The sequence below is a fragment of the Canis lupus genome, chromosome 9 (genome assembly GCF_003254725.2).
Source record: "Canis lupus dingo isolate Sandy chromosome 9, ASM325472v2, whole genome shotgun sequence".
Taxonomy (NCBI): domain Eukaryota; kingdom Metazoa; phylum Chordata; class Mammalia; order Carnivora; family Canidae; genus Canis; species Canis lupus.
The window spans coordinates 35,807,411-35,820,837 of NC_064251.1; the positions used below are offsets into that span (position 1 = coordinate 35,807,411).

General features: G+C 38.5%; 1 long non-coding RNA gene across 2 annotated transcripts in view; it reads right to left on the reverse strand.

Annotated features, from left to right (window-relative positions):
* Positions 1-13,427, reverse strand: part of LOC118355644 (uncharacterized) — a 51,795-nt gene that overhangs the window by 25,900 nt on the left and 12,468 nt on the right. Inside the window, exon 4 of one of the 2 annotated variants that reach the window (XR_004818475.2) lies at positions 9,758-9,827. The exons of the other annotated variant lie outside the window; for it this stretch is intronic. This is a non-coding gene — a long non-coding RNA (uncharacterized LOC118355644). The remainder of the gene's footprint in view (positions 1-9,757; positions 9,828-13,427) is intronic. 2 annotated transcript variants of the gene reach the window in all.

The following is a 13,427-nucleotide window of genomic DNA, read 5'->3' on the forward strand; positions in this document are numbered from 1 at the left end:
TTCTGATCCTTCCTCAGTATACAGATCCTGTACAAGATTTGTTGGATTTATAGCTAAGTATTTATTTTCTTGGAACTATTGTAAGTGGTATTGTTTTTCTAATTTTGGTTCCCAGTTGTTCCTTGCTGGTCTCCAGAATACAATTGATTTTTGTGTGTTGACAAAAAAAAAAAAATATTTCTGACCCTTCTTCATAGTCACATCTCTCTTTCACTGACTTCAGCTGGGAAAGGTTTGCTGCTTTTAAGGACTCATGTGATTAAGTTGGGCCCACCTATATAATCCAAAATAATCTCCCCATTTCAAGGTGCTTAACCTTAATACATTTGCCAAATCCTTTTTGCCAAGCCAGGTAATATATTCACAGGTTATAGGGATTAGGAGATGGGCATTTTGGGGGAACAATTATTCTGTAGTTACACACTCAAGTTACAAATCCTTTTATGTTCCTACAAGAACATCTAGGATCAAGATAGGAGTCAAGTATGTTTATAAAAAGCACAAGTATTGCTAGATGGAGGGAACCTTACTGTAAGAAATGATATGGCTTTGTCCATTAAAAATCAACAGAAAAGGGGATCCCTGGGTGGCTCAGCGGTTTGGCGCCTGCCTTTGGCCCAGGTCATGATCCTGGAGCCCCGAGATCGAGTCCCATGTCAGGCTCCAGGCATGGAGCCTGCTTCTCCTTCTGCCTGTGTTTCTGCCTCTCTCTCTCTCTTCCTATGTCTATCATGAATAAATAAATAAAATCTTTTTAAAAAAATCAACAGAAAGGAAAAAAAATTATCATTTACTGAGTGCCATTAGCTTCAATGTGTCAGGTATAGTGAGATGTTAATATTAATCAATTAATAGATAGATTAATATCTATTAATAGATTAATAGATATTAATCAACTCTCCAATAGATATTATCTCCATTTCATATTGGGGAAACTGAGACTCAGAGTGATTACATAATTTGTGCAAAGTCACCCAGCTGATAAGGGGTAAAGCTGGAATTCACACTAGATTTTTCAGACACTAAAACTCATACTCTTTCTAGTATGCAATGTGGCCTCCCAAATTTTCTGTGGAAATTAACTTAGCTCATCGACAAAAGATTCCTTCGGGGGCTTTAAGACTGACTTTCTGGAACTCTATAAAGATGTAGTTGGCATTGCACATCTAAAAGGAAAAGATGTTCCAAGGACAGAATGCTGCTTCTATTTCCCCCACTGTGGTGTATAACCAGGAAGACTGCTAGACACTGCTAGACACACTAAATATTTTTCTTAGAAAGATAATCTGACCATTTTATTAACTGGAAAGGCTATGGACCTGAGGACTGCCCATGGAGATTTACTGATCAGATCCATGATCCATCAAGTCCTCTTTCCATCAATGACACTCAGATATACCTGTATTCAAGAAGCTAGCCAAGACAGCCCAGGGAACTTTGTCAAGTCTCATTCCCACTCCTAACCATCTAGTTATAATTACCAGCAAGGCTACAGACCAGGTTCACTAAAAATGTATTCTCACACAAAAAAATATATTCTCACTAGGGTGAGAGAACTGTAATGGCTTTGTTGAGGCTAAAAGAGCATGTTGCTTCTATACTGAGAATTCTTCGCTGGGGTCTGGGGACTGTCTGTTCTTCTGACTCTGCCTCTGCCACATTTCCTGTGACCCTTTCTGAGGCCAACTGTTTTTCATTGATCAATAGATCTTCCCCCTGCAGACTGTATGTACTTTGGTCATCTTATCTTGTTCTGCCCTCAGAAATTTATTTACTCATTCTTGATTTTTGTTGATTAATTGGCTTTTGTCTTATTGCTGCCCAAACCATTACATTTCTTGTTGAGGCCTAGTTCTCTCATACCCTTGATCTGCTGCAACATTCAACATACATACTATTTCTCTCTAGGATTCTCTATAGGTAGACCAAACATATACTATGTTGGAGCCAGCGTCTTTTAGATCCTTCCACAGTCAAAAAGCCATTTATTGAGATCAATAATATTTTAGGACTGTGACTTTTTCTTGATTTTATCAATTTCTCTCTCTTTTTAAAAAGATTTTATTTATTTATTCATGAGAGACACACAGAGAGAGGCAGAGACATAGACAGAGGGAGAAGCATGCTCTCTGTGGGGAGCCTGATGTGGGACTTGATCCCAAGACTCTGGGATCACGCCCTGAGCTGAAGGTAGATGCTTAACCACTGAGCCACCAGGCGTCCCTATCAATTTCTTAATATTTGTGTTTTTTAATGAATAATGTAATTTTGGTGCTTAGTTTGTATTCTTGAATTGCATTCTTCTGCACATTCTTCAGAATGTGTTTCTTTGCAGAAGTTACTGTTTGTGCTTCTCTTGGTAGACAGTCATAGAGAGGGATTCATTTGTGTGCTTCTCAGCAAATGCATTTTCTTTTTCAGATCAGCTAGACTCCTTAACACTATTCAGAAACTGGAAGGTAGTTAATGCCTGTTCTTAAGACAAATCTTACAACAATAACAACCAGTATTTATTTAGTAGTTTGTACGAGGTAGAGTTTATCCTCATACAGTATTACTTACTGTTCCCAACAACTGTTCAAGACTAGAGCACTATTTTGCAGATGAGAAAAGTGAGGCTTAAAAAGGTCGATTAAATTGTCCAAAGTCTTCTAGCTAGAAAATGATAGATAGATCCAGGAATTCAATCCCATTTTATCAGTTTCCAAAATATAGACTTCTATTACTCTGTATTGCTGCTGCTGGTTCAGATGTTAGGTTTCAGGGCACCTGGGTGGCTCAGTGGTTGAGCATCTGCCTTTGGCTCAGGGCATGATCCCAGGATACTGGGATTGAGTCCTGCATTAGGCTCCCCAAAGGGAGCCTGCTTCTCCCTCTGCCTATGTCTTTGCCTCTCTCTCGTCTCCCTCTATCTCATGAATAGATAAATAAAATATTTTATTTATTTATTTATTTTTATTTTTTGTATATTTTTATTGGAGTTCGATTTGCCAACATATAGTATAACACCCAGTGCTCATCCTGTAAAAATCTTTTAAGAAAAAGAATGTCAAATAGCCACATAAACAGCAAGAAATACTATAGAAGCAAAGAGAATTTTGATTATTCTATCCAGATTGGATAAAATGAGACAAAGGTGGCCTGGTAGGGTAGCATCCTATAGAGACCAGAATAGATTGCCTATTACCCTTACTGTCCTAGAGTGGTGCCAAGGTTTGGAACCAGTACAAATGGGAAAAGAGGGAGCTAATGAAGAAGTTGAAGGAAAGAATTCCCATCATGGAAGACAAACACTAGTGGACCTCATTACAAATTTCCATGCCAATTTATATAGGTTTGCCAAGTACAGCAACATGGTCCAAAAGGGAACAGACTGTACCAGGATGGAGTTTCAGAGGAGGTGTGTGATGACTCTAGCAGCAAAGATAAGATCTTGAGTTCTGAGGAAATAGCCTTGCTTGGTTCCAGCTGCTCTTTTTCTTTCTATCCAGGATCCTCACCCTCTTTCTATCCAGGATCCTCGTAGGGTGATGGTGACTGAAGGAGAGGATATTGTTGACCTATGAGGGGCTGGGAGATTCAGAGGTTGGGGGCAGGAGCTTATTGGCTCCTATTGAAGTGTGGGATTTCTCACCCCAGATGATGGGAGATGCCCAAATTATAGAAGCCAGCAGGGCTGAGAAATGTTCAAGGAACCAAAATCCTAGAAACTAGGAGGTAGGACATGAGTGAAGAATGTCACCAAAACAAAGAGCCCAGAAAGGGAAGCTAGATAGTAGTAGAAAGTGTATAGGGTTTTTGTCTAGAACAGCTCAGCTCTTTCATACTTCTATCCCAATCCATACAGGCTGTAAAGGCCCTATTAAAAGTCCATGGTTGTAGGGATGCCTGGGTGGTATAGTCAGTTAAGTGTCTGACTTTTCTCTTGAGCTCAGATCCTGATCTCAGGGTCATGAGAGGGTCAAGCCCCAATGTCAGACTCTGTGTACAGTGCAGAGTCTGCTTAAGACTCTCTCCCTCTACCCCTCCCCAACTTAAATAAATAATTTTTTTAAAGCCTTTGGCTGCTTATTCCCATGCTTGCTCTCTCTTTTTTTTTTAACCAAGTTGTTTGCTCTGTCCTGATGGTCTCCATTTTCATCCTGTTGTCCTATATCTACCCTCTGATTCTCTGCCTAGTGTCACTGGCCATATAATTCATTAAGATAATCTCTATGGTCATCTATTACAGGTTTAACCCTTGACAGCATCCAAATTTGCTGTGACCCTATGCTCTGCAGCCTGTAAGCTGTCTTATCCAGCCAACTGGTTAACTTGTCCCAGAATACCCCCAACTCCTTCTTAGAGATAGGCCCAAGATTATGTTTCTTCCATTCTTCCTGGAAACCAATACGTGGAGATCTGTATAACGTTGGCTGTGTGCCATACCTCTGATCATGTCCTGCCAAATACCATGATGTCCACTTGGAGGTAGGAGGCTGTGAGAGATGTCTTCATTATAGCAGAGTAATATATAAGTTTTATAGGTTAATAGGAATTGCTAGGTTTTTCAAAATGACAAGTAGGAACACAAGGAGACCCATTTACTCAGCCACTAAACTTGAGTGTTCTTTAGAACTACATTTTCAGGAGAAAGCAAGGAAAATTTTCTTTCTGTCATTCACTTTATTCACGTAGGCCATATATAGGAAAATCTGTGAATCACAAGTGTACAGCTGGATGAATTTTCACAAAGTGAACACATTAGTTAATCAGTACCCAGATTAAGAAACAAACATTATCAGCGTCCAATCCGGTGTCCCCACCTGGTTACCACTCCCCATACGATAATCACTCTTCTAACAACAGTGATTAGTTTTGTCTGTTTTAGAATTTTATATAAATTAGATATATATTATGTGTTCTGTGTGTGGTTTTTTTTTGGGGGGGTCAACATAGTGTATGTAAGATTTATCCATGTTGTCTGTCATGCATAGCAGTAGTCTGTTCTTTTTCATTGTTATATTAGCACATTGTATGAATATACTACTCTTTGTCTGTTCTACTGCTATTGGACATTTGGATTGTTTCCAGTTTTTAGCTCCCATGAATAGTCCTGTTATGAACATTCTTGTACATGTCTTTTGGTGAACATATGTATGCATTTCTGTTGGGAATGTACCTAGAAGTAGAATTGTTTAGTAAAAGTATATGCATATGTTCAGTTTTAGTAGATACTGCCAAACAGTTTCCAAAGTTGTCATAACCAAGGGTTATATATATATTTTTTATCCTTCCTAAATCTCTTGGAGCCAGAAGAAAAATGGTGCAGAGGCGGGCAGGTAGAAATTTGGCTTGCAGTGGCAGCAAGTGCAGGTTAAAAACAACTCTTTCCCCTATTCTGCCATTGTTTTTATCAGATAGTTTTCTTTCTGCAGGCACAGAGCTTGGACAATACATGCCACCCATTGGCTGGTGGAATTCTGCAGTACAGGACCTTAATATTAAGATTTTCAGCTAAGTCAATATAGGATACCAAGCCAGAGGAATTAATATAACTGAAAACTGGGCAAGCGGTCAAAGTACAAGTGGCCTGAAGGAGAAAGTATAACCCAGCAGAGAATGAAGTGGAGTTGGCACAAAGAAAGAGAGATGCAAATGTCAAATTGGCATAGAGGGCCAAGAATCAAAGATTAGGAGAGAAAGAACAAGCAGGTGAAAAGTGAATGGGAAAAGGTATGTGGTCCATGACTGGCTTTTATACACCAGCCTAGGGTAGAATGAGAATGGTCAGCCAAGTTTAAAGAAATGAAAACAAAACAAAACAAAATAATCTTACCCTACTGAAAAACCGAAGTTGAGTAAGCCTTGTCTGGAAACATCTTTTGAGGATAAGTGCAAGCTTCTGGGAACTTGAATGGAGAATGTGGGGGTGGAACAAACATAGAGTTTTCTGTCAGAGATGTGATGTTTGCATAGCAGACATTTCTCCAGGCCACTCTAGTTTAACAATACAATCAGATCACATGGACAGTAGCAGCCTCTGCAAGGAGATCTTTAGAACCTCAGGTCCCTTCTGTATCTCTCAGGGATTTCTGTGGAAAAGGGAGGTTTCACATGCATTTCTGAGTGGCTATTCACTGACTCATATCACCAACCACAGCTGGCATGCAGCTACTTCTCTGCTAGAGTAGAAAGAGATGACTTCTTCCCACCTGTGCTATGATCAAGCCACAAAAAAGGGTGATTTTGGGCCCTGTTTCCTTCGGTGCCTCTAAGAGTACAGCAGTTTCCTTTGACTTTGTTTTTCACTTGAACAGAAAACAACTGAGATGACAATGTAAGTGATTTCACAATGTGCCATACTCAAAAATCATCTCTCCTTCTCAACCTCCTCCAACCCACCCTTGTAATTCCTAAGACAAGTCATTCAACCTCTCTAGTATTTCATTTTCTCACGGGTAATATAGCAAGAAAAATTTCTACCTTTCAGAGTTACTATGAGGATTAAATGAGATAGTATGGAAAGGGTCTAGGGAAAGGGACACTTCTATAGTTTCTTCCTTATCACTCTTCTTGTTTCCCCCATCCTCCATTGACAAAAGTGGCTAACCTGGATGGTTAGATTCCAAGACAAGGTCATTTTCCCATGCAGTCAGGATCATGCACGATGTGCTTGGATCACACATGGGTATGGATCTCTCTAGGCTCTTCTATTTTTGTTCCCATAGTACTGAGTGACCCTCCAACCCAGGCCTGCCCTCAGGCTTAGAGAGAGGGAATAGCCAAGTTGTAGTTACACTGTGAGGGTACAGCCTGGTTCATCTAGTGTCTATTTTGATTAGTTGGGTTCCTGGCTTTCCTGGTAGCTAAATATTTTTCATTTGACCCTGTAAAATTAAAAAAAAAAAAAAGTCCCTATAAACCTCCAGCTCTAGGCATGTATTCTCAGACTACCTTATCAGAGAGAGCAAGAATAGCTAAAATGCAAGTGTTGTTTTCTTTTGCCACTGTCTCCTGTATATATTTCTCCCTCCAGACCTTCGAGGTGGGAGGGGGTGGCTATGGTTTAAGGTAGGATTCTGGTTTGCCTTTATTTTTTTTAAGATTTTTATTTATTTATTTGAAAGAAAGAGAGAACAAGCGTGAGAGACAGAGAGCACAAGCAGGGGGAGAGGTAGAGGGAGAAGCAGACTCCCCACTGAGCAGAGAGCCCAATGCAGAACTCGATCCCAGGACCCTAAGATCATAACCTGAGCCAAAGGCAGACGCTTTACTGACTGAGCCACCTAAGTGCCCAGATTCTAGTATTCTTAGCCTCTTGACTGAATATTATCTAATGGGACTCCAAACTAACCATAATCTTTTTTTTTTTACTAACCACAATCTTTAACATTATTAACTTAATAGTGTTTTGGTTATCTATTACTGCTTAATAAACTGCCCTAAAATTTAGTGGCTTAAAACAGCAATCTTTTTTTTTTTTTTTTAATTTCTCATGATTATTTGGTTGGTGCTCTGCTTGTCAGTTCTGCTGGTCTCCTTTGAATCTCTCACATGGCTGTAGTCAGATGGCAACTGAGGCTGGAAATCTCCAGGATGGCTTCACTCCTGTATCTGACACCTCACTGGGCATGTCTGGAAGGCCAAACTTAGCTGGAATGCTGACGAGGTAAGACCTCTCTTTCCTACCATGTAGTCTCAGGGCTTTTCCCTCTCTATGTGAACTTATCAAATGGTGACTCAGGACTCCTAAAAGCATAAAAGTGGAAGCTGCAAAATTCTTAAGGCTTAGGCCTGGAACAGGCACAGTGTCACTTCTACTACTATTCTACATTTAAGAATATTCTATTCTTAAAAACAAGTGATAGGCCCAGCCCTGAGGGGAGGGTACTACATAAGGATATATGGAGGGATGGTTGATTGAAGGCTATCAATGTAACTAACTTCCATAAGAAATATTAGTATAGGTTTTATCTGCAGTCTCTAGATTTAGTAAACATACCCCAGGATTTGTCTCCCTCCACTCAGGGTAAGTTTTTTCAACATATGGTACAATCTCCATTAAGTATGTCCTGAGAGCATGGGAGTCTTACTGTATAGGACTAGTCATATACCCCAACATATCTGGTCACTATCTTTTATATGTGGTATTTATTTACAGTTATGCAAATAAAGCTTCTGCTGACCTACCCGTTTAAGTTTAACTTCATAAGGTTGTGTGAAGGATTAAATAAAATCATTTGTGTAAATTGCCTGGTGGTACATATCAGTAAGTACTTAATAATGGTAATTGTTGTTATTATTTTATTACCAGGGTCTCTAAGGTATTGGGCTGGCCTTGGTAAAAATATAATGAGATAACTTTGGGAAGTCATGGTTTCCCAGGCCACCTGGTGATTAATATCCAAGAAAGTAGGTGGAATCATTAAGCTGAGATAATGGGACAGAACAGGTTATCAGCTGCCCACACACAAGATGAGAAGAGAATCAACAAGTACAGTTGCAGGAAATATTGGAAAAACAGAAGCAACAAAAAGAAAATTTAGAAATAGTCTGAGGTCAGAATAGGAAAAATAACTTAGGGAAGAGATGTCAGCACAAAAGGAAGAGTCATTTCTTTCTCAGGCAGCACAAGGTCCCTAATAGGTGATAAGGCCCAGTTAATGGAAAGATTATCTGGAGGGGAGAAATTAGATGAAAAACTGCCAGTTTTCAGCTTGCAAGGAAGACAGAGCCAGGTACCAGCTAGACTGAGAGACAAGAAGGTCCTTCATGTCCTTTGTAGTAGTGTCAGCCTTCCAACACAACTAATTATGGATGCCAGGCTGCAGAGGGCAAAAGAGAACCTCAGCCCTTGGAAGGTAACAAATCAGCTCTATGCAAAGAACCTGGGCCAGTCGAAACAGCATCAGTCTCATCATGGTTATGGTGTTACCATTTCATCAGTTCATAACTCACTGTTTACGAACTTCCTTTTCCCACATCTTACTCAAGCTTTCCCCTTAGTTCTAGAAAAGCTTGTAATAAATACCCTGCATGAGAATAAAGAGATTAAATCAGATTTAAGCAAGATCATGGGGGTATGAGGGTAGAAAGAATCTTGTAAACTCTCAAGTGCTCTACAAAGGTGAAATGCTATTACTTTTAAGGGAAGCAGATTCGAGTATTATTGCTCAGAGAAAGGAGTGTTGGAGTCTGATGGCTGAAGTGAGAAGTTCTAAAGCCAGTAAAAAAACCACAGATATTGGGGTAGAGAATACATTGCTAATTGTTGGCCTTGTGAACTCTTCTCCCTGGCTCTGACCCTCACCTCTGTCCCATCTCCCAACAGTTTTGAGAGAGGTATTTGGTAACTTTTAACTTCAGCCAAGTTTGTAAACTGAAGTTGCAAAAAAATGAGCTAGCAGGTATTCAATCACTGTATCAAATTAATAATCAAATATCTGGACATAAATAATTCAGAAAGAACTGAGAGTAAAGCACAGATAATCTCTTTCTTCTAGCTTCATTTGTATCAAAGAAAGAAGGATTTCTGAACAGAAGGGAAGCAAAATTTATTGGAAAATACTTTAGTAGTAGGCTGAAAAGAGGGCAGTCATAGGAATAATTTCTTTTTTTTTTAAGAATAATTTCTTAAGTTAATTGTATCATAAACACAGCAGGAGGGTCTGTGAGGGCCTTTCCTGCTAAATTAGCCTGAATCTACAAAGCCATACACATATGCCAGAAAATATATTTGACTCTATCTGTAAGATTCAATATAATTTTCACTTACTCTTTTATTCAGCAAATATTTATTGAGTAACTATATACACGGTACTCTCTGCCTTCGAGGAATTTATATTCTGGAGGGTGAAATAGACAACAAAATGATAAAAAAAAAAACAAATCAATACAACTTCAGATAATGATAAATTCTATGAAGGAAATTAAATTGGGAAAGGGGATGGAGAATGATTGTGTATCCACAATATCTTTGGTCCCCCTGCACTTAACCCACTGAATGTCCATAAATGCCAAATATGTAAATGAATAAATGATGTGCCCTCCCAAGTTCAAGCCCTCCCCACTTCATACTTAGTTTATTCTCAATCACCCTTTGATGGATCATTCTGCCTTTATTCTCTCTTGTTTTCAGATATGATGTACACCACTGTCTGGTTTAAAATGCTACTTTTATCATGTCACTTCTTTTTTTAAGATTTTATTTATTTATTCATGAGAGAGACAGAGAGAGAGAGAGGCAGAGACACAGGCAGAGGGAGAAGCAAGCTCCATGCAGGGCGCCTGATGTGGGACTCGATCCGGGTTTCCAGGATCAGGCTGAAGTCGGCGCTAAACCAGTAACCACCCGGGCTGCCCCTATCATGTCACTTTTTTATTTCAAAACTTTCAGTGACTTCCTATTGCCTTTTTCTTTTTTTAAGTGAAGTTTAAATAAAATCGTGTAATTTATCTGTTACTTAATCTTATTTTTTGATCAATATTATGTCCCTCCTATGTCTTACTGAAGACATGTGGTGTCCTTTTAAAATTATTATTAACCTAGACAACTTTATGGGAAAGAAGGTAGTAAACAATCAACTATACTTATGTCACTCCAGATTTTTGAACTCTGGAATCACAAACTTTAGCACTGGGAATGGCCTTCTTTATAGACTGATTCTAGATCAAATTCTTCATTTCACAGTTGAGGAAGCTGAGAACAAGCAGATAAATTGCTGAGTTATCAATACCTAGCCAAGTGTTTCAAGTAGAACTCAGCTCTTCTGATTCCCACTGTCCTTTCCACTGTACTACATTATATAGGCATATATTTTTCATAGTTTAATCACAGGATATATGCTATTTTGTGTCTCTTCTTTCCCGTTTATATTACTCTATACACATTTCCATGTACAGACATAAGTGAGACTCTTACCATTTTTGGTAGCTATATGGCATTCCATTAAATCCATATAGGGTGTGGTCCATTATGAATCATCACTGAGTTGCACAAAGGAATATAAGCCGATACTAATACTTTGTGATAACAGTTTTTTTTTTAAGATTTTATTTATTTATTCATGAGAGACACAGAGAGAGGCAGAGACATAGGCAGAGGGAGAAGTAGGCTCCCTGTGGGGAACCCGATGTGGGACTGGATCCTGGGACTCCAGGATCACACCCTGATATGCTCAACTGCTGAGCTACCCAGGCATCCCTGTGTTAACAGTTTTTAATAAAAAATAATATCTGTAGCTGCTTTGTAAATTATGTTTTAAAAAAATCTCATATTCTTAATCTGATTTACTTGTGTTTTCTTTTTTATAAGGCAGACCTGCTCATTTTGTGTTTTCTAAGTGTTATTTAAGTTTTTTAAAGTATATAAAACAGTTAACATATGAATATATGCAAAGTACGAAATAGTTTCGCATCGGAAATTGTCAAGCCCATTTAGTGCTGATTCAAAATGTGTACATATTTAGATTCCTGATTATTCTTTGTAATTCATCCTTTTGGTCATGGCTATTCTGCATTTGAATATATAAAAAAGACTTGAGGAAGTATTCTCCCCTTTTTGCATCTGGAAAGTAGAGGGAAAGAGTCCTACAAAGGTGAATACCTCCAAAGTTTATTCAATACTTCTCAAAATGTCTCAAGATTTATAAAACTTATTTTCCAAAGTCCAACTTTGGGGAAATTAAGCCCAGATTTACAATCTAGTGATCATTTTGTAGTGTTGCAGTGTCTTATTTTTCTTGAAGGTCATTTTTATGAGGAAAAGTAGATTTTTAGACATGTCTAGTTCATATTTGAATTGAGTATTGAATTGACTGCTTTGCATCCAGAGAAAACTGAAAAGTAAGGAGCAGCACAACCATAAATTAAGCTTTTTAATCATTCTTATTTTGGTAGTTCCTTCATTTCAACATTTTAAAATCACTAATCACAATATTAGTGATATATTGTCAAGGGAAACAAGCAAAAATAAACTTTTGAGACTACATCAAAACTAAAAGCTTCTGTACAGTGGGGAAACAATCAACAAAACTAAAAGTCAACCTACAGAATGGGAGAAGATATTTGCAAATGACACATCCAATAGAGGTATTACATGCAATACCCAAAAAAACAAATAATCCAGTTAAAAAATGGACAGAAAACATGAACAGACATTTCTCCAAAGAAGACATACAGATGGCCAACAGATAAATGAAAAGATGCTCATCATCACTTATTATCAGGGAAATGCAAATCAAAACTACAATGAGATATCACCTCACACCTGTTAGAATGGCTAAAATAAAAAACACAAGAAATGACAAATGTTGGCGAGGATGTGGAGAAAAAGGAACCCTAGTACCCTGTTGGTGGGAATGCAAACCGGTGCAGCCACGATGAAAAAAAGTATGGAGGTTGTTCAAAAAGTTAAAAATAGAACTACCTTGGGATGCCTGGGAGGCTCAGTCAGTTAAGTGTCTGCCTTCAGTTCAGGTCATAATCTCAGGGTCCTGGGATTGAGTCCCACATCGGGCTCTCTGCTCAGGGGGAAGCCTGCTTCTCCCTCTCCCTCTGCCATCCCCCCGCTTGTGCTCCCTCGCACTGTCTCAAATAAATAAATAAAATACTTTTTAAAAAGTAGAAGTACCTTATGACCCAGCAATCACACTACTGGGTATTACCCAAAGAATACAAGAACTCTAATTCAAAGGGACACATGCATTCCTATGTTGATTGCAGCATTATTTACAATAGCCGAGATAATGAAAACAGCCCAAGTGTCCATTAATTGATGAATGGATAAAGAAGATGTTACACACATACACACACACGCACACACACACACACACTGGAATATTATTCAGCCATTAAAAAACCCCTAAATCTTGCCATTTGCAACCATGTGGATGGAGCTAGAGTACAATGCTAAGTGAAGTAAGTCAGAGAAAGAAAATACCATATGATTTCACTCATATGTGGAATTCAAGAAACAAAACAAACAGGGAGAAAAATAATAGTGAAAAAGAGAAATCAAGAAACATACTCTTAATTATAGAGAACAATCTGATGGTTATCAGAGGGGAGTGGATGGGGGGATGTGTTAAATAGGTGATGGAGGTTAAAGAGGACACTTGTCTTGAAGAGCACTGGGTGATGTGTGGAATTGTTGATTACAACATCATATACCTGAAACTAATATAACACTGTATGCTAATGAACTGAAATGAAAATAAAAACTTTAAAAAATTCACTAATCACAGATGCTATGTAGCACTAGAAGTAGATAAAAACTGAAGACTGAAAGGTGAACTCATGGGAAGTAGCATTGCTTGCCCAAATTGCTAATAGTAGCTATTATTCATTGAACCCTCACTCTGACAGGCACTTTGCTAAGTATTATAACTATATTACATCATCTAATCCTCAGTTTAGTTATGTTATGCCTGTTCTACAGATTTGTA